Source organism: Cnephaeus nilssonii (assembly GCF_951640355.1).
Source record: "Cnephaeus nilssonii genome assembly, chromosome: 9".
In the NCBI taxonomy this organism is placed as follows: Eukaryota; Metazoa; Chordata; class Mammalia; order Chiroptera; family Vespertilionidae; genus Cnephaeus; species Cnephaeus nilssonii.
The window spans coordinates 41,416,426-41,444,170 of record NC_137080.1 but is presented as its reverse complement, the minus strand read 5'-3'; positions in this window follow the sequence as shown (position 1 = coordinate 41,444,170).

Here is a 27,745-nt window from a genome sequence, read left to right as displayed (position 1 = left end):
TGCAGGCCCGGTCCCTCCCAATTGCCCTCCCCTGCTGGCCTAATCGCCCACAACTGCCCTCATCTGCCGGCCATCTTGTGTCCACATGGGGACGGCCATCTTGTATGTTGGAGTGATGGTCAGTTTGCATATTACCTCTTTATTATATAGGATTACCCTGTGAGGTTACTTTCTAAAGAACCCTTTTTTTCATCCACATTCTTATCTTTATCACAATTGTTTCACAGAAAAAAATAATCTTGACTCCATTATTAGGTTTTAAGAATTCAGAAAATGCTATCATTTTTATCCCTGCATTTTTAAATAGAATTATATCTCAATTACACCAAACTGATGAGGAAACATTTTGTGTTTAAAGACCTTCAGAAAAAAAGATCCACAAACTTCTTTCAACAATGCATTCCTGAAAAAAAATACCTAAAAACTTTTGCCTCAGGAAACTATTTTCTATAATAACATGAATTCCTCAGATAGCAGCAAAAGCCCATTTCCTGCTGTTAGTTCTCAATAGGAAGGAGCAATAATTTTTCTTCATATCTTTGAACAATGTTTAAATTATTCCCCAATCTTCTGTTTCACACTAAATAATTCCTCACTCCCTGAGCACTTCTTCATGGGTGTTACTTCAAATTACCATTGTTGATCTCTATTGCAATCACTTCAGAGTCTCTTTATGAGTTATAGAAACCAAGATTCAAAAATGTAATAAGAGAAAACTCAGATTTTACATTTTTCATTGTCTTATTTGTGATTCCAATCTTCCAGTTAAAAGAGAGAGAGAGAAAGTGAAAAATTGCAATGCTACATCCTAAAACTTATTTTCTAAGGCTGCCCATGTTTGCTGTTGTCAACCTCTCCCCACTTTCATTTTCTTCCATTTCCAGAAAAGTGGAATTTTTTAAATGTTCATCTAACTAAAAGGATGTTCTAAAGAGATATAATTTTTTAAAGTTCCCTACAATGAACTGGGTTATTTGAACAGTATTTATTAGTCACATTTTTAGGCTATGGAGCTTGTATATTGTTGTCTGATCAGGAGTTCCTTTAGACCTACATAGAATATTCTCAGTATGAACTTATCAATAGTTATACTTAAACTAGAGGCCCTGTGCATGAAAATTCATGCATTGGAGGGAGGTCCCTCAGCCCGGCCTGCCCCCTCTCACAGTCCGGGAGCCCTCAGGGGCGGAAGGCAACCCGGCGATCAGGGGAAGGTGACGCCCCATCACACTTCTGCTGCTGCCACTGCTGGCAACGCAAGCCTCAGCTGGCCCTGGTTACCTGAGCCTTGGGTGGCCCTGGGCAGTTGGGCAGCTGCCATCCAAGGCTTGCCTGCACCCTCTGGTGTTGGCTGGGCAGCCGCCATCTGAGGCTTGCCTGTGCCTTGGGCTGGCCCTGGGCAGCTGGGGGCTAAGGGGAGTGGGGGACTCTGGAGGCAGGCACATGTGGCGGGCCCAGCCTTGCCGCATGCCTGCTGGCCCGGAGGGTTGAAGGGACTGGGTGCTGCCATCTTGTGGCTTGGGCACCACCATCTTTGAGGGCGGGGCAGTCAATTAGCATATTCCCTCCTTATTGGCTGTGGGTGCTGCCATCTTTGAGGGCAGGGCAGTCAATTACCATATTCCTTCCTTATTGGCTGTGGGCACCGCCATCTTTGCTATGGTGTGAGGGTCAATTAACATATTCCCTCTTTATTAGATAGAACTAGAGGCCCGGTGCACAAATTCGTGTACGGATGGGGTCCCTCGGCCTGGCCAGCAATCAGAGTCGATCAGGGCAGCAGGAGGTTGGCCGCCCTGATAGGAGCTATCGGGCCAGCTGGCCAGGGGGTGGAGGGGCCACAGGAGGTTGGCCAGGAGGAGGGGTGTTGGAGGTTGGCCAGAAGGGGGCAGGGGCTACAGGAGGTTGGCCGGTGGGCCAGGGGGAGAGGCCGTGGAAGGTTGGCTGTGGGAGCGCACTGACCACCAGGGGGAAACTCCTGCATTGAGCGTCTGCCCCCTGGTGGTCAGTGCATGTCATAGCGACTAGTTGAACAGTTGCTCAGTCTTTCGGGTGTTTGGTCATTTGGTCGTTTAGGCTTTTATATATATTGATAATCACCCAAGAGCCTCATTACTAGCTGGTTTCAATAATGACATGTAGGTTAATAAAATATATTTCTCTTTTTATCTTCCTTAATGGAAGGCTGTGTAGTGCATGATTAAGGATTTTGGAGACCTGTGGAGTTAGAGTGACTGAGTTAGACTCTTGTATGCTCTATATGTTAGTTATCTATCCTTGGACAAGTTAAGCTCATATGCCTTAATTTTCTCATATGAAAAATAGAGATACATATTACTTTTTTCAAGTGGTTGATACAAGGGTTAGATGAGTTAATAATCACTTAGCTAGTTCCTAGAACATAGTATGTGCTCACTAACTTACAAATATGATTATTCATCATCATCAGTTTTAAGTTGGATTTTTTTACATGTACAAGAGTTTTATACCAAACTTTGACCCTTCCTTTTACTTTATCCTGATAGTGATAACCACTTTAAGTATGTTAAAAGTTGAATTACATGCAAAAAGTGCTGAAAGTACTAAGTAACTCGAAGGCATGTAGTTAGAGAGCATATGAATATCAGTACCGGGAACAAAGGGCTAGAAGGCTGATCTGACACCTGCATGTACTCTCACAGCAGTTCAAAGCTTGATCTCTTAGTCAGTTACCTGTTGGGCAGTCTGATCCAGTCTTCTAACTTTAAATACCATCTATAGAGTGATGATTACACATTTTATCTCCAACTTGGCCTTTCCAATTAGAATTACTAATTACATCTTAAACGTATTATGTCCAAAATTGAGATGCTGATATTTATCTGTCCTCCCCAAAGCATTCTCATTTCAATATCCTCTCTTATTAAAGCCCCAAGAAGTCTTCCCTCCTTCTCCTTGTGCTCCCACTTTCTAACTACACAACCAACCACTCTATCCTAGTTACTAAGCTGCTCCAGAATGTTCTTTCAACTCAACAGTCTTTCTCTGTCTCAAGGGCTTTCCTTCTCTGTGGGCTGTGCTTTCCCTAGATATACACATGGTTTTCCCTTCTTTTCTTTTTTGTCTTTAGTCAGTAATCAGCTTCCGAGTAATGCCTTCCTTGGCCACTTATCTAAAATTTCAGTTTCCCCCGAAATTTCATATCTCTCTTGACTACTTTCTTTTTTATCATATCATTGATATAAACATGATATGGTTTATATTTTACTTACTTATTTTGCTTTTAGTCTATCTACTCCAACAGAATGAAAGCTTCATGGGGACAGAAATTTTTGTCTCTTTTGTTCACTGTTGTTCACAAAGTCTTAAAACGGCATCAAGTATATAACAATTGCTTAATAAATATTTGTTAAATGAATGAATGGTCAAATAAATGTATGGCAATATCTAAGTTAATAGATAATCAAAAGAAAAATGCAATCCAATAGGTTTGATAATTTATTGTTTCTATTTGGTGTCTATTATTCCTAGAGATACAATCTTTAATAAAATATGTGACCACTTCAGCCTCCTTCTTAGCATTTCAACCACTTGGACTCAAGGGCTTGTCTCTATACAGGTCTCATATCCACCAAGCACCTTGCTATGTGTTTCCATTAATGAAAAGAATAAAGCTAGGATTTTATTTTACACAAAGGTGAGGAAACTCAAAGAGATAGTTGCCATACCAACTACAACTTAGCCCCTGAGCTCATATGAATTTTAGCTATTCCTTATATCTGCTCTTAACTTTTATGCGTTAAAATATATAAAGGCAATTTGTCCGCCCTACTACTGCTGTGGGATTTGTCTACAATTTATGTTTCAGGACTCACCACAGGACTGACATAACAGAATACACAAAATTTTTCTCTTTCTTTGGCACTGAGCAAGAGGATGCATTTACTTTACTACTGAAGTCCACCCATAAAAGAGACCATTTACTTTTTCAACTTGCTGTTCCATATTCACGGAGGAGAAAAGCTAGAATACTTTTTACATTCTACATGGGCCTCAGTTCTTCTAAAAACCTAGGCTTTCCTAAGGTGCCTACTCCTGTCACATGTGATGCTCATTTTAATCTACCTTATATACTCCAGGCACAAAGCCTCCCTTAATCTTGCAATTCATATGAAAATTAGTCATACAGACTTGTCTATCTAAGTGAGATTACTTTTTGGAGCTATCTATGAGAAAAAATAATGGAATCAAAGTAGCTGGAATGTCATTTTCTAGGACCTCCTCAGAATGAATATTTGATGCCAACATTATTTCATAACATTAATTTGTTTCTACCATCATTATAGAAAACGAATACGTTCCTAAATATGGCTTCTGAGTCCATCATGCTTTGCTGTTTTATCAAATTTATGTATGTTGTATCTGTAAGATTATATTCTAAGTAGACTGAACTAAAAGACAGACTATGCCAAATTCACCAGGCTCTATGGCAGCCAGACAGTAAGAGGACACACAAGGAAAAGACCGTCTACCATTTAGCAAACTACAAACACTGAGCTCAGCAAACTGGATCAGCAGATCTCCACGGATGAGAAATAACACAAAAGTAATTGTTTTCTTCCTTTATAAATTAATTTTAAATTTAATTATTTGAAAAAACTTGTTTACATGATTCTAAAACAAGAAAATATGAAAAGGTACACCTGACAAGTTTTCTTCCCAACCTAGTTACCAATTCCCCAGTTCTGCCCCCACTGCCCAATCAAAGGCTTGGAATAGAGAATCACCCTCATACTTTGTCATAGACCCTCTAGAGTTACTCTGCACATGTGCAGGTAAGTATGGGAAGTGCAACTTGTTTTTTTCCTTTTGAAATCAAAAGTATACAAAATAAAGATGCAAATAGGTTTTAACCACAGCTAAAATTCACTTACAGTTTCCTTAGGATAAACCTCACCAACTCTTTTCCTTCCAAATGGATTATGATATGTCAGTTATTTTTAAAGTGTGGCAATTAGGTATTTCTGTTAAGTACATTTTGATTCTGAAGTGTAAAAGTTATTGAAGATAATTATAAACTAACATAAACAAATATTTATTAATAGTATCTGGTTTTTCCAACTACAAAAATTAAAATTTTATTTTAAAAAATTTCTTAGGTGCTAAAGTACAGATTAGTTAAAATACTAAATATATAAAATAGCTTTCTGAAATGTAATAACTTATATTGTGGTTTAGCTTGTTAATAAGAAATTAATACATTATCTTCAATTTATAATTTGTAATTTATAATGAGATTAATTTAAAAATGTAAAATGAAGTTATTTCTATAGGAATTGGGTTTATCTTCTGAATATATAAATAGCATGCTCATGGTTAATTCTAAATTATAATGTCTATGTATTTTATTTTTGGCCTACCCATATTAAAGGACATGCACTTTGAGATATTCCTCTCTTAGTGATAATTATTGCAAAATATATATCAACTTTGTAAAGCAGACTGTTTTAGGGGAAGAATGATTGAATTTTAAGGGAGAAAAAATATTTTATATCTAGTTCTGCTAGTTCTTAATAGATTATGACTTTGAGCAAATTATTTGATCTGATTTTTTTTAAAAGAGTTTGGCCTGCTCCAAAACTTTAATTCCTCTATGGGAATTAGATATGAAATAAAAATAGCAGCAGCCACTGAAACCCCTATTTCATATACTTGTTATTTGAACCTGATATATTTTGTAGGAGTTATCCAGAAGCAATAATATAGCACTGGGAACCATAAGTGGTGACCCAGAGTCCCATAGTATACCAGAAAGAGAAATATATAAAATCTAATTATTGATCAGTGTTTATAAAACGTTTACTTTAGGTGTTATTAACATACAATAAAAATAAACAAAACTATATAACTGACTTTCTCCAAGTTCAGTCAATTGTCTTTGTTGATGTTAAAAAAATACAGTCACAATTCAATTATTATGACACATTCTTCATATTTTCTCCTTATATTTGAGTCCCAAGTAAAGGGACTTGTTAAATTTGGCTGTATCTGAACTTCCAGAAAGTTCTTAAATTTCTGAAATCCTGGGGTTGAAAAACTATAGGACACGAAATAAAAATTTGTTATAATGTCTTCATTAAGGTTAAATTAAGCAGGAGAAAGTGTTGATTAATTGTAAAGAAAACTTAAGCAAGCTAAATCTATGAGACTATGAAATACTGTCTCTAGAGGTAAACTCTCAAAGGAGTCTTTCAAAATTAGGTAAGAAAAATTCTTTCAGGCAGAGACTAAAATTTTTTGCCCTAACATTTTGGTAAAAGCAGTTTATGAATCAGAAATGAATTTTTTAAACCCATAAGACATTATAAACCTTTTCCCATTCTCACCTGAGTATGCACATATATATTTTCTAATCCTTGACGTAAAAATATCTGTAAACTTGGCTATGCTGCCACCCCTGGTGAAGTCAGCCTGAATGTGCAGAACCAGAGCCTGGCTCCCAAGGCAAATTTTAAGACAATGTCTATTGTCTTAAAATTAGGCCGTGTTCCAAATCCTAGACAAACTGCATTACCTTTCTACAGCTGCTTAGAAAGTAAAGTTGTTTACTACCTTTCTATAACAACATATACCTATGAACTTTCTATTCCTTTTAGTAGCATTTTATAAAATTCTTATCCCTGGTTTTCCTTTGACTATGATTTCTTACAATTTTCTGAAAACCTCAAATATTTTCTAGACCAAGGATATGGATGTCTATTGACCTCTAATTTCTGGCATAGACTATTCAGACTTCAGGCTCCTATAATGCTCTTCCATTGGGTAACTGAATACACTTTATTCACTATTTGGCCTTGACCACAAAACCTCTGACTTTGTTGTTAATTTATTGTCTCATTTACTTACATTTGCTATAATATCCAACTTCCCTTGATTCTTGAATTTACATACATGTTTGTGGGTTCTCCCTTGTCCACACCCATGATCTCTGCCTTATTCTTACTCTTTGTCTCAAATTACACTAATCACATCTTTATGTAGATTATATAATGGGCTGACTAGAAAAAAGTGTATACAGTAGCTAAATGGATGAATAACTCCTATTGATTGATAATTTATGTATCTCTGCATTTCACCAAGTAATCGGTACATATTTTAGATCATACAACATGAAGGAACTGTAGAACAGCCCTGGAACTAAGAATGTAGCCATGATAGATTTGTTTTGTTGGTGTGAAGAAAATAAGTTGTTAGCAGAAAGCTGTGGCCACAGAAAATAACCAACAATTTCCCTTGGTACTTCCTGATGAATTTTCTTGAAAGAAAGTACCAATAGATGACCAAATTATGTCATCTATAAATACTAGTACTTCTGGCTGTGGCCACAGGAAGTTTATTTTAACAGACATATATTTAAACTGGGCTAAAGGGAAGATCTTAGCAGGAAGCAGAAAACGAGATTATTCCCAAATTTATGCCTGGGAGGTTATTTTAATTTTGCCCTTCTAGACATAAAAAGACTAGAGTTATTAAGAGGAAACTCCATAATTTTTAATTCCAGGAAGCATACTCTCAGGCCATCTCACACCTGAGCTGAACTCTAAAATATAAGAGATGACTAAAGCCAGCATGTGAATACATTTCCCGTTATCCAACAACATAAAACTACCTTTGCCTCTAGTAAAACATGCCCCAAATCAGGTTCTACATAACATTAACTATTTTTCCTGTCCAGCAAACTTCTGTGCCACTGTAATGAGTACAATGACCTGGGCTAAGAAGCAAAAGGAAGGGGGTGGTAGTTTGAAACAGCATCTTCTTTAATAAAGCTTAGGTAAAGTACAGGTAAGCTCAACTCTGTTTCATATTATAAAGAGAACATTGGTAAGAATTTTACTTTGCTTCTACTCCAATAGAAGAATTTTTGCCTTTCTGAAGCAGGTGTTGTTTTCTCTATGAGGTATCTCCAATAGTGCATTTTACAGAGTATGGTCTGTACTTGTTGCTTCTTATGGTAAGGCTAGGACAATTTCTAAGTTTAGGTAAAGAAATAATTAATAGTATATTTTATAAATGTTTCAATTTTGGTTCCCAAATAGAAATAATGAAGTGGCTTGGTAATTTCATACCGCCTTTCCAACAGTCCAAGGTTGAATTTGCAAATCTAATTCCTGGGTTCAGGATTGCTCAGAACTCTGCTATATGATTAAGCCTGCTAATGGTGGGCCAAAGTTGAACATGATGAAACAGTAAGGAAAGATACTAGTAGAGCAGGAACTGACAGATGAATATAACCTTAAGAGTGAAGGCCTCAGAGTCTACCTACCTGGTCACCCACTAAGATTGGGATTCATGGAATGGCTCATCCATGACTGTTGAATTTCTTGCATATCCCTAGCACTTAGTGCTACAAGTGCTAAGCCCAGAATATCCATATTTATTCTAAGATACAGCTCTCTCCTTTCCATTTGCCTCTTATCCTAGTTATAAAGCCTAGGATTCCACTTTATTCCCTAACCTACCCTCAGGTTAGTCTGTCTAGTATCCAGGTTTACTTTGGGCTCATTTCTTAGTTTTGTGGGCAGCGGGGGTGGGCGGGGGGAGGGAGGGAGGGGGAGGGAGCATTTTCCTACACACATTGACTTCCTAGAATGGTTCCTTGCATCATGCCATACACATATACTTGAGGCATTCTGCTATAAGAAGCACCCTATTTACAAGTATAACAGCTAACATGACTCAGTTAACATGATCTGCTCAATCTAAACTTCTCTGAAGTACACCTGTTTCTAAAGGAGCACACATTTTCAGTTGGATCTGTTCATGCAGGCCTGAGCCTAAACACGGAAATCTTGCACAAGCAATCAGTTCTGTTCTTTAGTTTATACAATTAGATGCAAAAACATGGACACAGTCTTCTTTCTTATAACAGTCTGCATCTGTCTTGAAATTCACATGTGTGCATACAAGTTGACTATCCCACTGCCTCTCTCTTGGTCCCAATAAAATGAACCAACACCTATGGCACTCTTCCTCAGAGAGCAACACAGCCTTAATCACTGTTCATATTCTCATTCAGGAATGTGTCCCAAACAGGGCAGAGTTCAATAAGATGTTTTTTAATGATTTATTTAATCAGCAAATATTTAAGTGCCTATATTATGTTAATAATTCTTCTCTGTGATAAGACTGCTGTAGTAAACAACATTTAGACTAAAACTATTGCTTTGGGTAACACCCCAAATTTGGTTAGTTGGGGCTTAAGCACGTAGTGAGAAGTTTAGACGGCGTCTACTCAGAAAGTACACAGTCCTTGTTTTATCATATAGCTTGCATTCTAGATTCATTATATATTAGTACTCGTTTGGTGTTTCAAAATGACTCCCTCTTACCCACAGCTCCTGCAATGTCCATGCTGCTCTAACCAGCAATAGGGCTCTTGGGTTCAGAATGACTTTCAAATGCAAGTGGCACAGTAGGCTTCCATATGTTTCCTTATATTTTAGAAAAGATACAGAATGCAGATAACATGCACAAAAACAGCTTGGCATAGGTTTCCCAGGCAGGGTTAGCAGTGAAACCCAAGTACAGCTCTAGATGAACCATTTTTTCTATACCGCTTAGGGCATGTGTAGTAACAAAAGAAACAGATGCATGTGTGTACATAAGCTCAATTCAGGGAGCAATCGAATCTGGAGCTCTTACAGATTTTATACCTAGCTATCCTGGTCGTCCTCCTGGGGGAACCTCACTATCACTTGGTATTGTCAGCAATGTTAAATTTTGCCTTTAACCAACTTACACCAAACACAAAAATAAACTCAAAATGGATAAAGGACTTAAACATAAGACGGGAAACCATAAAAATCTTAGAGGAATCCACAGGCAGCAAAATCTCAGACACATGCCGAAGCAATATCTTCACTGATACAGCTCCTAGGGCAATGGAAACTAAAGAGAAAAATAAACAAATGGGACTAGTATATCAAAATAAAAAGCTTCTGCACAGCAAAAGAAACTATCAACAAAACAACAAGAAAGCCCACTGCATGGGAGAACATATTGCCAATGTTACCTCCAATAAGGGTTTAATCTCCAACATTTACAGAGAACTCAAAACAACTTAACAAAAAGAAGATAAACAACCCAATCAAAAAATGGGCAACGGACCTAGATAGATACTTTTCAAAAGAGGACATAAGGAAGGCCAAGAGACATATGAAAATATGCTCAAAGTCACTAATCATCCAAGAGATGCAAATCAAAACAACAATGCGGTACCATCTCACACCTGTCAAATGGCTATCATCAACAAATCAACAAACGACAAGTGCTGGTGAGGATGCGGAGAAAAAGGAACCCTTGTGCACTGCTGGTGGGAATGCAGACTGGTGCAGCCATTGTGAAGAACAAACAGTATGGAGTTTCCTCAAATCTAAAAATGGAACTCCCATTTGACCCAGTGATCCCACTTCTAGGAATATATCCCAAGAAACTAGAAACATCAATCAGAAAGGATATATGCACCCTTATGTTCATAGCAGCACAATCTACCATAGCTAAGATTTGGAAACAGCCTAAGTGCCCATCAGTAGATGAGTGGATTAAAAAACAGTGGTACATCTACACAATGGAATACTACACTGCAGTAAAAAGAAGGAATCTTACCATTTGCAACAGTATGGATGAACGGGACAGCATTATGCTAAGTGAAATAAGCCAGTCAGACAGAGAAAGATAAATATCACATGATCTCACTCATTTGTGGAATATCATGAACAACATAAACTGATGAACAAACACAGATCCAGAGACAGAGAAGCATCGATCAGACTGTCAAACCTCAGAGGGAAAGTAGGGGAGGGTGGGGGTAAGGGAGAGAGATCAACCAAAGGACTTGTATGCATGCATATAAGCCTAACCAATGGACACAGACACCAGGGGGGTGAGGGCATGAGTGGGGGGGGGGGGGGCAATGGGTTAATAAGGACACATATGTAATACCTTAATCAATAAAGAATAAAAAAAGAAGATAGGCGATATCTGACTAACATCCACAGTCTGGCTGGCCCCCAAGCAGGGCTGGGCGAGGATCTCTTCGAAAGGCTCACCCTCAAGAATGATCAGGAGCCTTTGGAGCCCAGAGGCCTTTGAAGGAGCCCCTCGGCATCCCCCTGGTGTCTGGCTTTTACCTGAGCCTCTTCCTGAAACTACTAGCCATTCTTTTAACCACCCTGAAGCCCTTTCCCATGTATTACAACAAATGGAAACAATAAAGCTTTTTGCAGCAAAAAAAAAAAAAAAAAAGGAATGGGGAAAATATCCTCAGGTGTGGATCTCAGGTGAGATTAACAACAACAACAACAACAAAACACACAAAAGAACATACAGTATGTAGTGTGTTTTAATGTAACATAATTTGTCCATAAAATCTTTTACACCTGCTCCCCACATTGAGCATTACAAAAGAGCTTCACTGGTTTTGGCAATGGCTTGACTTATCGTTAATAATATGCTCTGGCACAACCCCAAACATGGGTCATTGGCCATAATTTTATAGAAAGCATCTAAATAGACTGTGCAATGATACTGGAAAGAGAAACAAAACCATGATTCTGCCCAAGCATGGCACTGCATGGTTATAGAGCAATTTCTCCTTGGATTGCACAGCTGCTTTTTGACCCATTAAGTCCTGCTGTCTTTACAAGAAACTGAGGTTATAATGTCTTTCCTAAATGTGTATTTTTACGGGACCATGTGTAACAAGTACACATGAATGTACATGTTGCCAGCCTCGTTTTTAATATTTTCAATTTGACTAGAATAGGAAAACAGTCACCTTAGAAGATAAATCTCTTAATTGCTTAAAGCTCTGCTGTAGTTGTTTTCTGACAAAGCATTGCAAGAATTCCCTGTAGCTGTGGAGAATTATTCTTTCCACTTATACATTCCTGACAACATGATCTGGTATCATTTTTCATGAAGAAGTGGTATTTAGGAATAATAATGTGCACATCAGATCTGATTTTATTTTTATGCATATCAAAATTCCACTGCACCAAACCCCTGCAATCACATATCATTACAGTAATTCCGGCTGGCTATTTCTCCCCTTTCACTGATGTGCACGGAACACTTCTCAATGATGTTTTCATGGTTTGCAGAACATATCAAGAGTTAGCTAAGAAATCATTTCAACAGTAGACTTCCATTGCGAATGTCAATGAGCTAAAGGCATTTTGGACACACTAGCTGCATTCCTAAGCTTCATTTTATTTGCAGGACTAAAGATGTTAGAGGTAAAAGAAGCAGTGATCTGTACCCGATGGAATAACACAGAACTCTTTCATCAGAGATGTATGTGTGCGGAAAAGGCAAGGCAGCTGCTATGAGAGGACTATAAAATAGGTTCTAGGGCTCTGGAACCCTAATATGCAATTTTTTTAAGTTTTATATTTTTGATTCAAAGCTTTAGGAGTTATTATATTATTTCCTTTACTATAAATACATACAGGCATACCTCACTTTATTGCACTTCACAGGTATTGCCTTTCTCACAAAATGAAGGTAAAACTCTTCACCAGCAAAAAGATTATGACTCACTTTGTTACAATACTCGCTTTATGATGGTGGTCTGGAACTGGACCCACAATATCTCTGAGGTATGCCTGTATATGCAATTTATTTTTTACTATCTTGACTTAAGTCAATTATATGTCATTATAAAATAAACTTGTGTTGGCAGGCTAATTAAGGTCAAAATGCTGAACTGATTTATCATCCATATAAATATAGTAAATATTTGTAATTAAATGTATAATTTATTAAATTATAATATTTGTTCAAATAGCCTATGCAAAAATTGATTTTGTTTCAAAAATTTTAAAGGGATAAAATATATATCAGAAGCCTCTAATTCATATTCCTAGGGAAGAGTGGTATTTAAAGAAAAGATAAATGGCAACTCCAAGTTTGGATTTAACTTGAAAGAGGACAACCTTTTAAATACGTTAATTTTTTTGTTTATGATACTTATTTTAAAGAATGATAACCAGAGCTGTGTCAGGAAGTACAGATGTTCCAATGACCAGAAAGTAGTCTGAACATCATTTTTAAAATTACTGCTATATACTTATTCAGTTTATTCCTTTTGTGTGTTTTCTAACAGCATTTTCTCTATATTTTTTTTTTTGTGAATTTGAGATTGTTATTACAAAAAGACAAGGAGAAAAGAAAGCAAGCTCTTCTCAAGGACAGAGTCAAAGTACCACAGGGAAAATCAGAGAAAGAACAGCCATCTGTTCTGTTTCCTAAAAAAATGTAAAAACATGCTCTCTCTCAGCAAAGGAATTGATTTTAAAACCCTGCTTTTAAAAAAAAACTAAATAACAGGTTCAAATTCAATTAATAGTAATAATATTATTTCACTTGCATGTTCACATTATTCAGTGCAGTAGTTGACTTAATTAAATATACTAGGTCCTGCACATCTCTTCATTACAACTGATGTGCAAGAGACAATAGGGTTGGGGAGGGTTGAGTGAAAAGGAATTATCTGCATAACTCAGTGAAAATGAAATCAATAACAAAGACAACAAATATTTAAAGCTCATATCACATAATTCTCATGAGGTTTTTTTAAATTACACAATTCTTTTCTGCATTGTTGCAATAAAAGAATTTTCAAATTGTATCCAAATGCTTTGTGATTTGACTTCGAGGGAATATCTCATTGTGCAGATTATCAGAGATGCTCCTGTGTGACTGAATCAGGCTTCTGAAAATTGTTTGCTTAAATGTTGTTACTAAATGATGTCAAACTATTTGAAAAGTGAAAACTTTAACAATTTAGTTAATTTCCTTATCCAACTGATACCAAAACAGTAATTACTTTCTTTAACTTAATAAATACATTGTTTTGCAGAGCAATTATTCCTAACACTAATTTTGTAATGTTTACAGATACTGATCTACTTATCTATAATTCTCAAAGAATTGACTTTAATGTAATATATTTAAACTATATATCACTTTTGCAGGAAATAGGATCTCAAAATTATTCAAGCTTTTTTGGGGGGTGATGAGGAGAAGTTGCTAATGTTGACTGAGGAATAAATATCTGTAAAAATGCTATTTATCTTACTTAATCTTCTTGAGGATCCTGTGAAATATTATTATGCTGTGCATTTTGTTGCATGAAGTGCTTGAGATTCACAGAAGTTAAATTATTTACCCAATATTCCAAAGCTCTGAGTTGAAGCCAGAGCATTTTGATTCTCACCTCTGTGTTTCTATGAGCAACAATGGGTTTGGCAACTCCACGTAGTAAAGAAATAAAGATGGCTCTGAAAGAGTGAGACCTAAAAACATTAGATCACTTAACTAATAATTCTGCTGTTTAGGTAATTTCTACCTTAAGTCAAATAGACTAACTAGAAAGACTAAGCAGTAGCTGCTCACCACTAGGCTGATATACATTCCCACTTTCCTTTCACTCAGAAGAGCACCCAAACTCTCTGGTCCAGGAAGCAGTCATGATAAAGGATGTGGGAGTCAGCAGGTCTGAGCTCCAATTTGGGCTCCAGGTCTTACTGGTTGTGTTAAGGTGGCTTGCCTCTCTCAGTGACAAGTCCCTCATCTATAACCGGGGGGTAATAATCAAATGCAGAGAGTGGACATGAAAACTGGAAGAAATAGATGGATCATACTTCTAGTTAGAAATAAATTCAAGGGGGCGGGGGCAGAGTGCAAGATGGAGGTATAGGAAGAATCCTGAGCGTACCTTCTCCTACAGACACACCACGTATACAGCTACTAGGGATCACTTCCTTCTGAAAATGATCTGAAATAGGTGAACTTCCCTCCAAAACAAAAGATAAAAGGACCACATCCAAGAGGTAGGAGAGGTAAACATGAGGTAGCTAAAAAAAACCCACAACCACATGAAGCATGGCAACACACAATTGGGAGGGATCTCACCATATAGGTGCTTCTCCCAGAGGGAGGAAGGGGTTAGTGCCCCTTCTGGTACCTCAGCCCCTAGCAGCTGCACCAGAGAGGTGAGTCTCTAAATGTCTGGTTTAGAAAACCAACAAGGCTAATATCTAAGAAACCAGAAGTGCGATAGGAAACTGAGACTCCCCTCCTAAAGGGATCACATGTGGCCTTACTTGGCCTAAGACCCACTGGAAAAAATTAGCAGTTTGAAAAGAGCCTTAAGCATATGTGAAGGAAATTCATCAGCTAATGTAAAAGCATTGGCTGGAGGGACATAATGATTTGATAAGAATGAATTATGGGAAGAGTACATAGGGCAGTCAATGAACAAGAATCTGAGAGAGGCTGGGTGACCAAAGGCTAACATTTGGGATTAAGTGGCATGACCAGAAAGTACTGTCCTTGGGGTTTTAATGAAATCTTTATGTAGTAGCATAGTGTGTATGTGTGTGGGTGGGTTGAGCAGGAAGTGAGAGGCAGATTTGGGTTGAGGAGTAAAAAGGGGACATTAAAGGTAGAAATCATATTGTAATAGTACTCTTACCCTCAGATCATATAAGGGAATCAAGATTAAATGGGCATTAACTAAAATAATGATGCCACCATACCTTTATTTTTCATAAGTTAAAATATTAAAATAACTTTAACTTACGTTATAGACTTTACATAACTGATCCCATTTAAAGATCTCATTTATGTTTTTCAAATGTGGGGAGGTTACGGGTTTTTTTTTTCTCCTGGGTAAGAATAGGAGAATTTGGAGGCTTTGAATTAAAATGAATGGGTAAAAAGCTGCTTTGATGCAAGATTGAATTTTGGTGAAAGTTGGCTAATACTCCTCAAGCTGCAATTTGAACATTGTTTGGAAAACACTTCCCTTTCTTTTTGATCACTCTAAAGTGCCTTTGACAGTAAGCAGAACATTTAAGGTGTATTTTAAGATTTTTAGAGAGTAAATGAATAAAATTAAACTAAAAAACAACAACAACAACAACAACACAAAATTGGTTAATGAAATCAGTCAAAATGCCAAGCAGATCTCAGTATGTGCAGCTTAAAGTTTATCCTAATAGTCTAGTTCCTGGTAGTGAATGGCATATTCAGCTTATTTATAACAACTGGTTTTTATTAAAGTATATCTTTTCTCAAAATTGAACATTTTTCTCATTCATTCATTCATTAATACAAAAAATATTTATGTAGCCCTTGCCATGTACCAGGACCGGATTAGGTAACAGGTCTGCAAAGGTAAACCACATGCAGTCCATACCTTCCCATCCCATATAGTTCAACTAGATTCAATTCCGTGACATTGACACCAAATATGGAAAATCATATAACCAGATAAACAGGTGAAAATGTTTTCAAAGATGATGAAACGTTTTAAAATCCAAAAACCTTTTTCACATTAGTATTTTCAACTGGACATATATTGTATACATATACATTTTTAAAATCCATACTACATATGTAATAATTGCCATATTACATCTTAGTAAAATTCCTAATAACTTTAATGCTTAAACCCAAACCAAAGATAAGTTCTCTAAATTTCAATGCTAACATAAATTTTCTGTTTATCTCTAGACGGTGCTCACACTTTAATATGTAACTATGTTTTATTCCCCTATTTTTTATTTCTATGGCTTCCTCACAGTCATAAATCAATAAATGATCACATCAAAAGTCTATATTTCCTGACAGGTATGATTTTTATACTGGATAGAGGAGAGATAAACAGTATATACCAGAGGTGTAATTGCCAAAGTCAATTTAGAGCGGATGGGAGCTTTGGTCTCTGCTCTATCTGTTGCTAACAAAATGTATACTGATGTCAAACAAGCAAATCACACCCAGGGCATTCCGTTCTATTTTATTTGCAACTGTTATCATTGTACCCAATATGAAATGGGCCCTGCTTACATAAGTGTAATGTAGTAATTTTTAAATATGAATTCTTGCTTTGTGACAATTGTCATAAAAGGGTTGATGTGAAACATAACTGAAGAATATTTTTTAGGAATGACAAGATGTATATCCTATCCTATATTTGCAGATTTTTTAAAACTAAGGTTGAAAGGCTTAAAGTATATACTAATAGTAAAGTTCAGTTTATAGCCACTGTGTTGATATGCCATAGTAGTTCATTATGAACTCAGAAGAACTCAGATGACACAAAATAAACCCTCTTGAACCCATGAGCCTGTGTGTAGTAAATGTGTTTTGTAGCTTGATTTTAATGTATTGTACCTCATGTTACATTCTTAGCTCTTTAAAAAAACAGTTGATTAAAGTACTTAGTGAATTTATCCTATATAATAAAAGACTAATATGCAAATTATCCCCTAGACTGGGAGTTTGACCAGGAGTTCGATCAGGGTGTGGAGCCAGCCAAACCCCACCTGTGCATGAATTCGTGCACTGGGCCTCTAGTGTATAATACATGAGCATTTCCATATTTCACATGAAAATACAATGTCTTTACATTTTTAGACTATTTTAAAAAGTCACACTGGTAATATTTTTTCATTCATAGTGCTACCAGTACTTGTGAGGTGAACTCCTCATTTATGAGAAGACTGACTTTTCCAGTTCAGAAATGTATATTGATAGTAGCTGTTAGGAACATTCATTTCTCTTGTCTTGTTGTCAGGTATAATCTACAAAAGCAAAGTATGCTTAAATTATAATGTTTGACATCATAGTGAATTAAACAAATAAAAGGCAGCTACCAATGAACTAAGCATAATGTACTTTCTGTTTTCTTAAAGAGATGTTCAAAAATCTATTATTTAAACTGATGAGCAAAAATAGACCCAGAGACATAAAAACATCAAACAAACTGTCAAACCTTAGAGGGAAGGCAGGGAAGGGTGGAGGGGGGAGAGATCAACCAATGAACTCATATGCATAACCCATAGACACAGACAATAGGGTGGTGAAGGCTTGCGGGAGAGGATTGGAGAGGGCAACAGGGGAAAAAGGGTTATATGTAATACTTTCAATAATAAAGATATATTTTTTTAAAAAAATTATTATTTAACTAATTTATGACTAAAGCTCTCCCTGCGTCATATTAAAAGTAACTGTCAATCTAGTTATTTTTAAAAAGTCAAAGCAGTTATAGTTATTGGAAAAAATAGGCTCCCTTTCCTTTATTCCATTAAAAACTGACTTTCTGAGGCAGATAAGGTTCATGGTGCAACAGCTTCAGTTGTATGCTGGCAAAAAATCATTAATTCAATGTTTCATTTTTGAGATGTTTCTATTAGTGTTTCGTCTACAGACGATCTATACTCATGTGGTGATTTCATATGCATTTTATGACATTTCTGAAATTATTATTACTTAGGAGACTGGATGAATTCAGTGTCTTTATTTCAAATTCACCACATCCTATAGTCTCTCATAAGTGTGCATACACAGGATAGGGCGAAAGTAGGTTTACAGTTGTTTGTACGGAAAATAATACAAGAAAAAACTTTGTGTTTCATGTACTCACAACTGTAAACCTATTTTAATCTCCAAGCTGAATTTCCATATAGAGAACATAAAGAAATAGAGTTAATCACTACATAAACATGGTCATGATGGACTGAAATATCATTCGCAAATGCCAATTATTCATATATTCGCTTTCTAGGTTCATCTATATATAATTAAATCATAAGCATGGACTTTTTTCAGTATTTCCATATCCTTAAATTGGCTTTGAGCAACAATTTATTCAAACTGAATTGGTTTTTACAGATACACTTATAACATACAAATGATTTCTAAATGTTTTAGCTTGATGCTTACTAAAGTAGTAATAGAATTAGAAATAGAACGCAGAAACAACACTTTAATTAAGATCTCTCTTCCTTTTTAACAGATGGAACTCTGTCAAGACATGCCACTCTTTTGTCTGTTCAAAATATTCCATACTTTAATGACTACAAAGCAATTGTTAGGTCAAAATGGTGCATTCAGCCACGGCTGTAAAGGTTTTCTGCAGAGAACAATTGGCAGCCACCTATACGGCTTGCTCTATAAAAGTGGGCATATTTTCTGTTTCAAGATCGAGCTCCTGTGATGTGAGTGAATATAATATGCATATTGAATTTAATTGTTGGTGAAGTGTCACTTGTTCTACATCAAACTATAGTCTACAAACATACAAAAAACCCCACACAAACAAACATTCAAACACAGACAATAAAAAGGTACACATAGCCTATTGGGATATTCAAGTATGGCAAATACACTCTATCTTATTTTATATTCAGCATAATCCTATTAGGTACCCTGGTATCATTACACCAATAAATAAGGTAGCCAACTTTTAAAGAGTTAAAGTAGTTTTACAGAAAAGTCAGATAGTAGAGTTCTGTTTTATCTCAAGCCAATTCCCTCTATTACTTTTGTTCCCAGCTATGATGAGATAAAATTGACATATACCATTGTGTGAGTTTAAAGTATACATGATGATTTGAAATATGTGTGTATTGCAAAATGATTACCACACAAAGGTTAACACATTCACCACCTCACATAGTTTGCTTTTTTATGTGTGTGTAGTGAGAACTTTAAAGATTTACTCATTTAGCAACTTTCAAGTATACAATAAAGTATTGTTAACTATAGTCACCATGCTATACATTAGAGCCCAGAACTTATTCATCATTGGAAGTTTATATCTTTGGACCACCTTCACCCATTTTCCCCACCCTGCTCCACCCCTGGTAACCACCAATCTACTCTCTGATTCTATGAATTCATCTTTTTTTTAGATTCCTCAGGTAATTGAGATTATACAGTACTTATTTTTTTTTCTATCTGACTCTTTTTCACTTAATGTAATGCCTTCAAGGTCTACCAATCTTGTTGGAAATGGTAGAATTTTCTTCTTTTTCATGGCTGAATAATATTTTAGTGTTATGTGAGTATAGCACATTTTTAGTAGCCAGAGTTCCCAATAGGGCATGACTGGAGGTTACGCTCAGAAGTTGGGGGTGTTTTTTGAACTTGCTTCCCTGTCCAGGTAGGGCCTGGAGTACACCACTTGTGTAGCCTATTGCTTGGGGATCCAAACTAAACAGAAGTGCCAACCAAGCTCCCTGGCCTGACAGAGCCACAGCTCAGTTTTGCAGATGAGCAGAGCCACTGGCTGCAATCTCTATTCAGGTGCCACCTCCTGAAAGAATGCTGTCCATGAAGATCCCAGCCCTGGTTACTCTACTCTTCCCTTCCCTTCCTCTGTCTGATCTTGAGTGGTTCAGCACTGCAGGTTCCCCATAGAGATCCCTATGAGGAGACACCCAAGTGGGCCTGCTGGGAAGTGTCCCACATACTGGAAAAGCTGGAAGCCTACCTTGGCTTCTTTTCTTGCTGGATAATCAGTAGGGACAAGAGTGTGTGTGTGTGTGGGGGGGGGGGGGGGGGCGTTCCTCCTAGTGCAGTACTGCGCCAGCCTGAGGAGGAGTGATGTAGTCACCAAGTTTCCTCTATTATTTACATCTTATAGTAGTTTGGTATATGGGTCACAACGAACCAGTATTGATACATTCATATTAACTAACATCAATATTCAGATTTTGTTTACCTGATGCCCTTTTTAGTTCTATATTTATATAATGTCTTTTTTTTTTCTCTTCCAGGATCCCATCCAGGACACCACATTACATTTAATTAACATGCTCACTTAGGTTCCTCTTTGCTCAGACAATTTCTCAGACTTTCCCATTTTTGAAGACCTTGACAGAGCCATGGTCAAGCAGTACTGGTCAGGTACTGTGTAGCCTAACTTTTAATTGGGACTTTCTATTGATTTTTTTAATAGAATGTGTGTATTAGTTAGGGTTCTCCAGTGAAACAGAAACAATGGATATATATAGAGAGAGATATGAGAAGATTTATTGTAGGAATGGGCTCATGCAATTATGAAAGCTGAAAAGTCCTAGAATCTGCTGATTGCAAGATAGATATCTGTAATGCAGTCTGAGTCTGAAGGTCTTATAACTAGGAGAGCCAATGATGTAGGCCCCAGTCCAAGTCCAAGGCCTGAGAACCAGGAGCACTAATGTCCTGTCCAAGGGCAGAGGAATATGGATGTCTCAGCATAAGCAAAGAAAGCAAATTCACTCTTCTTCTGCATTTTTATTCTATTCAGGCTCTCGATGGATTGGATGATGCCCACCCACATTGTGAGGGCAATCTTCTCTACTCAGTCTACTGATTCCAGTGATAATCTTTTATGAAGACACCCTCACAGACACACTCAGAAATAACGTTTTACCAGCTATCTGGGTATCCCGTAGTCCAGTAAGGCTGACACATAAATTTGTCATCACACTGGGGTTTTCAGATTTGGAAAGGCACACCACAAAGATAAAATGTCATTCTCATCACATCATATTAAGTATACATAACTATTTACATGACATGTTTTTTATGTTCATTTTGATCACTTGACTGATCAAAGCTAGTGTTTATTAGGATTATACACAATAAACTTATTTTTCCCCCTTTACATACTGTACTCTTTGGAAGGAAGTCAAGATGCACAGCACAGTCTTAAGGAGTAGAGAGTTATGCTCCATTTCCCTGAGAACAGAGTAGCTACATAAATTATTTGGGATTCTCCATGAGAGCTCTGTCTAGTCTCCCCTCTTTATTTATGTAATACTTTCTTAATGTTAGTGTGGACTTGTGATTTTGGACTTTGGTTTATAATACAGTAACACTAGTTTGGCAATTGGGAGCTGTTTCATTTGGCTCTGGTTTCACTTTGACACATCTCATCATTGTTTTGTTTGTTTAAGCATTCCTTACTTTCTAGAACTACAAAATGCTCAGGGATCATCTTCTATATTTCCTGCCCCAGTCCTAGAATCAGTCACTTTTCTAAGTAGTCCTATTCCTTTTATTGAAGGTGACACTAATAACCAAGATCTGGGTAACAGGTGTGCTTGTTGTTTCTGGGATATTGCTTCTGTTCCCTTAGCCGAGAAAGTGAGGAACATATGTGCACATATTACCCTGTGAATATACACAAATCTTTAAATATTTCTATATGTATCCATATGTGTCTAGATAAAGCTGAACATGATGCCACACTAAGGTCTTCAACCCTAATCCATTAGCGCATGGATCATTCTAGCCTCCTCCACTTGCTTGTCTGCAATCCCCCATTTTGATAATAAGAAATGTGGCTCCAAATATCACCACTGACTTAAGTGTTGAATTCCAAAAGAACACACACATTTAGTGGTTTCATAATTATTAATCTATATTCCCATAAGAATCAATTTCATAAATTGATTTATTTTGCTTATGTGCAATACTTTTTAATACATTTTGTCTCTAGCCTCAGACTGCACTCATTTCTTAGGTCAATACCTTTTCCACACACCCTCTTGGGTGAGTTGTTGTATATATTTATAACACAATTATATTTTTCTGCATTCCATTCTGGGACCCACAAAGTCCTAGATGATTTCTAAATTTTATACATTAAACTTCATTCTTTGTTTTGTAAAATTCTATGGGTTTTGATGGATGCACTATCATGTATCCACCATTAAATAACATACAGAATAATTTCATTCTTCTAAAATACCCTCTTTCCATCTCTGAATCCCTGGCAAACACTGATATATTAACCATCTTTATCTTTTTGCCTTTTATAAAAAGTAATATAAATTGACAAAGTATTCTACAAATGTCAATTAGATCAAGTTGAGTGATACTGCTATTCAGGTCACATATCTTTACTGATCTCCTGTCCACTTGATTTATCAATTATTGACAAAGGGTTGTTGAAGTCTTCCAGTGTAAGAGTGGATTTATCTATTTCTCCTTTCTGTTCAATCAGATTTTGCCTCAAGTATTTTGATGCTATGTTGTTAGGTTGATACACATTTAGGGTTGTTAATGTATTTTTAGAGAACTGACCCCTCTCTCATTGTATAATGCCCTGTTTTTCTTGGATAATCTTTCTATGGTAGAAGACCAAAAATTAAGGCCCAATGTCATCTGCCACCTTGATACAACTTCCCCTACCCATGCTGCTCCCTCACATAAGCTCATCCTAGCTAAACTACCCTTACCTTGGGGACCAGGAACAATTAATTCCTGCTTATCCCTAAATAGCAGGATTCAGTTCCCTGTCCATCAGTGAAATTACTCAAGTCTAAACACATCCTCCCACAAGAACCAGGAAACACACCCTCCTTCTCTTCACACTGCAAAGCCAGCCTCCACAGCCACTGTTTGTTCACTCTATTCCCAAATGCAAGCCCAAGTGGCCTTGTGTGCTGTGCACGGTCTACTCCCCTGGACTGTGAGTATATATGACTAATAAACCACTGTGTTTCATCTGTCTAGTGTTGTGTGTTGTGTGTTCAGCCATCTCCCCAACCCCAGGGTGAGAATACCTCCCTCACCAATGGGCTGGATAGGAGGTGGTGAAATCTGCTTTGCCTGAAATTAGTAGAGCTACTCCAACTTTCTTTAGATTTGCATTATCATAGTATGCTTTTTTTCATCTCTTACTTTTAATGTACCTGGTCTTTATATTTAAAATGAATTTCTTGTAGACAACATATAATTTGGTCTCAACCTTTTTAACAATTCTGAAAAACTTCATCTATTAATTGTTGTATTTAGATCATTCACAATTGATCATTGGCATAATTGGATTAATATCTACCGTGTTTATAGCTGCTTTCTACTCATTATATTTGTTCTTTGATTCTCTTTTCCTCTTTGTTTTTCTGTCTTTTCCAATTTTGATTGAAGAATTTTATATTTCATTTTATCTCTCTCATATATGATGTTACACATTTAAAAAAATAATTTTAGTAGTTTATCTAGCATTTACAATATACATTTTAAACTAATAGTATACTACTATAATTCCTGATTCTTCCCTCCCACCCCTTATGACATTGCTGTTACTCATTTTGTTTATCCATATTCTATAATCACCCACTTCATTGTTATTATTATTGCTTTAAAATTTAAATAAGTATGAATGACCGTAGTAATTTCAGAGAATGTGTAATGCAAAACTAAAAGCATTTAATGCTAGTGAGGGCCATTTTATTCCTATAAGAAATATATTATAAACTTGACATTTTCTGAATGTTTAAATTTTATGAGCAATATAGCATATACCAGTATATGTAAATACATAAAATTAATATCATTAGACTGTCAAGAAGGAATTAAAGTTCTGTGGTTGACATTTCTCAGCCTTTAAATTGATAAGGAGTTAAAATAAATTAGGACATGGAATTTTTATTATTATAATAAAATAATTAAGTGATCTATAAACTGAGAGTACAACTTTCTTTTAAGCACTTACAAAACATTTGTAAAAATTAATCATATTAGGTCACAAATATGTGTAGTATTTATTCTCTTAAATGTTCTATAATTTAAAATTATGAATAAAACTTTAAACAAAATACCTGATGATTCAGGAATTTAAAGCCTCCTTAAATAACTATCGGGTGAAAGGTGTAATTGAAAGCATAATATATTTAGAAAATGATGAAAACAACCAAACAACTAATCAAGCAATTACATGTACAGACAAAGCAGAGTTGAGACCCAAAGTAATTGTAATTACCTTAAGTGACTTTATTCCTTAATGAGATATTTGACTCAAATGTATTTTTAAAAATCCAATATTTAACCATTATAGAGTGCCACCTATGAGGTGCCAGGCACATTACAGACACTGAGGATATAATACAATGCTGCACCAATGGATACTGTCTCTACCCTCATGAAGCTTGTCATACTAAAGTTAAAAGCAGAAATTACTTATACATATAAAAGCAGAATTGATTAGTAAATGCAAAAGATAATTGTAAAATGTATCAAATAAAGTAAATAATAAACAGTAATAATTTATTTTAAAAATTATTATAAAAATGAAACATAGCACTAGTTCTTAGATTAAATAAATTAAATACTATATATATTTGAAAAAAAATTTGTGAAATTTGCTTCTCAGAAAACATAAATAGCCAAAATTGGCTCATAAAGAATTCCATAAACATGCAAGAAATTAAGACATTAATTATCTATTTCATTCAAGGAAATCAAAGTTTTGGAACTCTAAAGAAGAAGTATTTTCATTATGTTACAGAAAAAAAGAGATGAGAAGCACAGATGCCATTAGAATAAACCTGATATCCCAAGTAATATTCCTACTCATGGCATTGCATAGGACTTAAGAAGAATATATTAATAACATAATAAGAACTGTCTACTTTAAGTCAAAATTAACATTTTATTCATTACTAAAAATAGTAGCATCCTTATTAAAGTTGGGAACAGGATACCTGTTATCATCAAATTATTTAAAAGTGCTCAGAAAATCCTTGCCAATTTAATAAGACAAGGAAAAAAAATGAGGTATAGATCTCAGAAAGACTATTTAATTGTTGTAGAAAGTATATTTATATTTATTTATTAAGATTAATTATATGTATCTAGAAGTCCCAAGAAAATAGTGCGAAAATATCTTTTAGCATTCAGAAAATTTTCTTGTGTATATATAATACAAATGGTAAATTAATAATTTCTTTTCATAGCATCAATAACAAAGTACAAAATATAGTGGATTAATATTCCAGCCAAAATAGTAATACAGACTATAAAATTCCTACAAAATGTGTGGGGCCTATTAAGACAACCACAAGCTTTTAAAGAGGGACATATGATGTTTAAGTAAAAGGGTATATCATGGTTCTACATATGTGGATTACTTGAATATTTTGATTATTTCTATATTAATTCACAGAATCAATAATCTTTAGTCCAAAATCTATTTTGAAATTTGACATTGTGACACTTAATTTCATTGGGAAGAAATCAAGACTAATATTAGGGGGGCAAATATGAGAAAGGAGTAAAAAATAAGGCAGCACTTAATATTCCAGATAGAAAAATTCTTTATGAATCCTTTGTAATAAAAAGGGAATATGCTAATTTGTCTGTTACGGTGGGTGTTCGAGTCACGACCAGTCAAAGGTGTGCGTGCACAGGAGCTGGGGGGCGGGGACAGGAGTGGGGGACTTGTGCCACCAGGATGTGAGGCTGCCACTGGGGCGGCTCCCCAGCAGAAGCGCACGCAGGCCCGCAGTGCTGCCCTGCCCGGAGGTGGGGGGTGGGGGGTGGGGGGTGGGCATCAGGATGGGAGTGGGGCCTCAGCAGAGAGCTCTTAGCACTCCTGCACTGGGCTATGAAGGTGCGGAGAGGAAAGGAGAGCACACAGGCAGTTAGGGGGTTTAGGCCAGGAGGGGAGTGAAGATAGGCAGTTAGGGGGATCAGGCCAGGAGGAGAGAGCAGATAGGCAGTTAGGGGGATCAGACAAAGAGGGGAGAGCAGTTAGGGCCATCAGGCCAGCAGAGGAGTAGTTAGGGGCATCAGGCAGGCAGGCAGGTGAGCACTTAGGAGCCAGTGGTTCTGGATTGTGAGAGGGATACCAGATTAGAGAGGGTGCTGGCCAGGCTGAGGGGACCCCCCCTCCCGGCCCACCATGCATGAATTTCATGCACTGGGCCACTAGTAGACAATAAAAATACTGTCACTGGCTTGGAATTGAATTAGGACTATTCTTCACCACCACCTCCCTTCCCCCCCAAAAAACACAAACATTTCTTCTTACATATTTAAGAGAACAAATGAGAATTTAAAAAAAGAGAAAAATAATATCTGAGCATGAAAGAAAGATTATATACTATATGGTGATGGTGATAAAATTATTATTGGAGGGAAAATGTTTCTTTCTTTACATCATGCTCCAGATTATCATGGAATTCAAACTTCATAAAAATTATTATAGATGGTTGAATACCTAAATTTAAAGGTGAAAATAGACTTTCTACCTCTTGTTCTAGACTACTGCTCCTAGCTTCTTGGCACCCGGAAACCAGTATTTTTGTGCAATTGCAGCTATCTTCAAATCTAATGAACCACAAATATGAACATAGTCTCCTTCTTGATTCTCCACAGAGCTCAGTTAACACAGACCTTACGATTTAAACAAATTTTATTAAAGGCTAGGTAACATAAATATGCCACAGAGCAGAAAACAAAACCCTAAAGCATTAAACACTGAAGTAAATGTGAGCTATAATTCATTTTTAAAAGATTAATGAAAACATGCGAGATCATTCTTTTCCAACCTGCTTATTCCAGCTCAGGGTATGGGAGGCGGGAGCCTATCCGGCCAGCTCAGGGCACCAGGTAGAAACCACTCTGGACAAGACACCCTTCCATCACAGGGCACACTTGCACACACCCACATTCACTCAGACTGGGACAATGCAGACACGCCAGCTCACCTAACATGCATATCTTTCGATGTGGGAGGAAACCAGATTCCCTGGAGAAAGCCCAGGTAGACATGGGAAGAATGTGCAAATTCCACACAGACTGTGGCCCTGGCCAGGAATCAAATTTTTTCTCCCCTCATCAATATTATTAAAAAAAAACAAACACATATGTAGGACCTGCTCAAGATTATCCCCATAGGAATATGAAGAAGGCCTACCAAGGAAAACCTGCCTTACAGAGTCCTGAATAAAAGACTCCCCAAAAGGTTCCTTTCAGAGCAAAGGCAGGACCTAAACCAAAGATGAGTTTCCACCCTATATAGAAAGCAGTACTTTTAAAATATATATATTTTTTCATTGATTTCAGAGAGGAAGAGAGAGGGAGAGGAAAAAAAAAACACACACATCAATGATGAAAGAGACTCATTGATCAG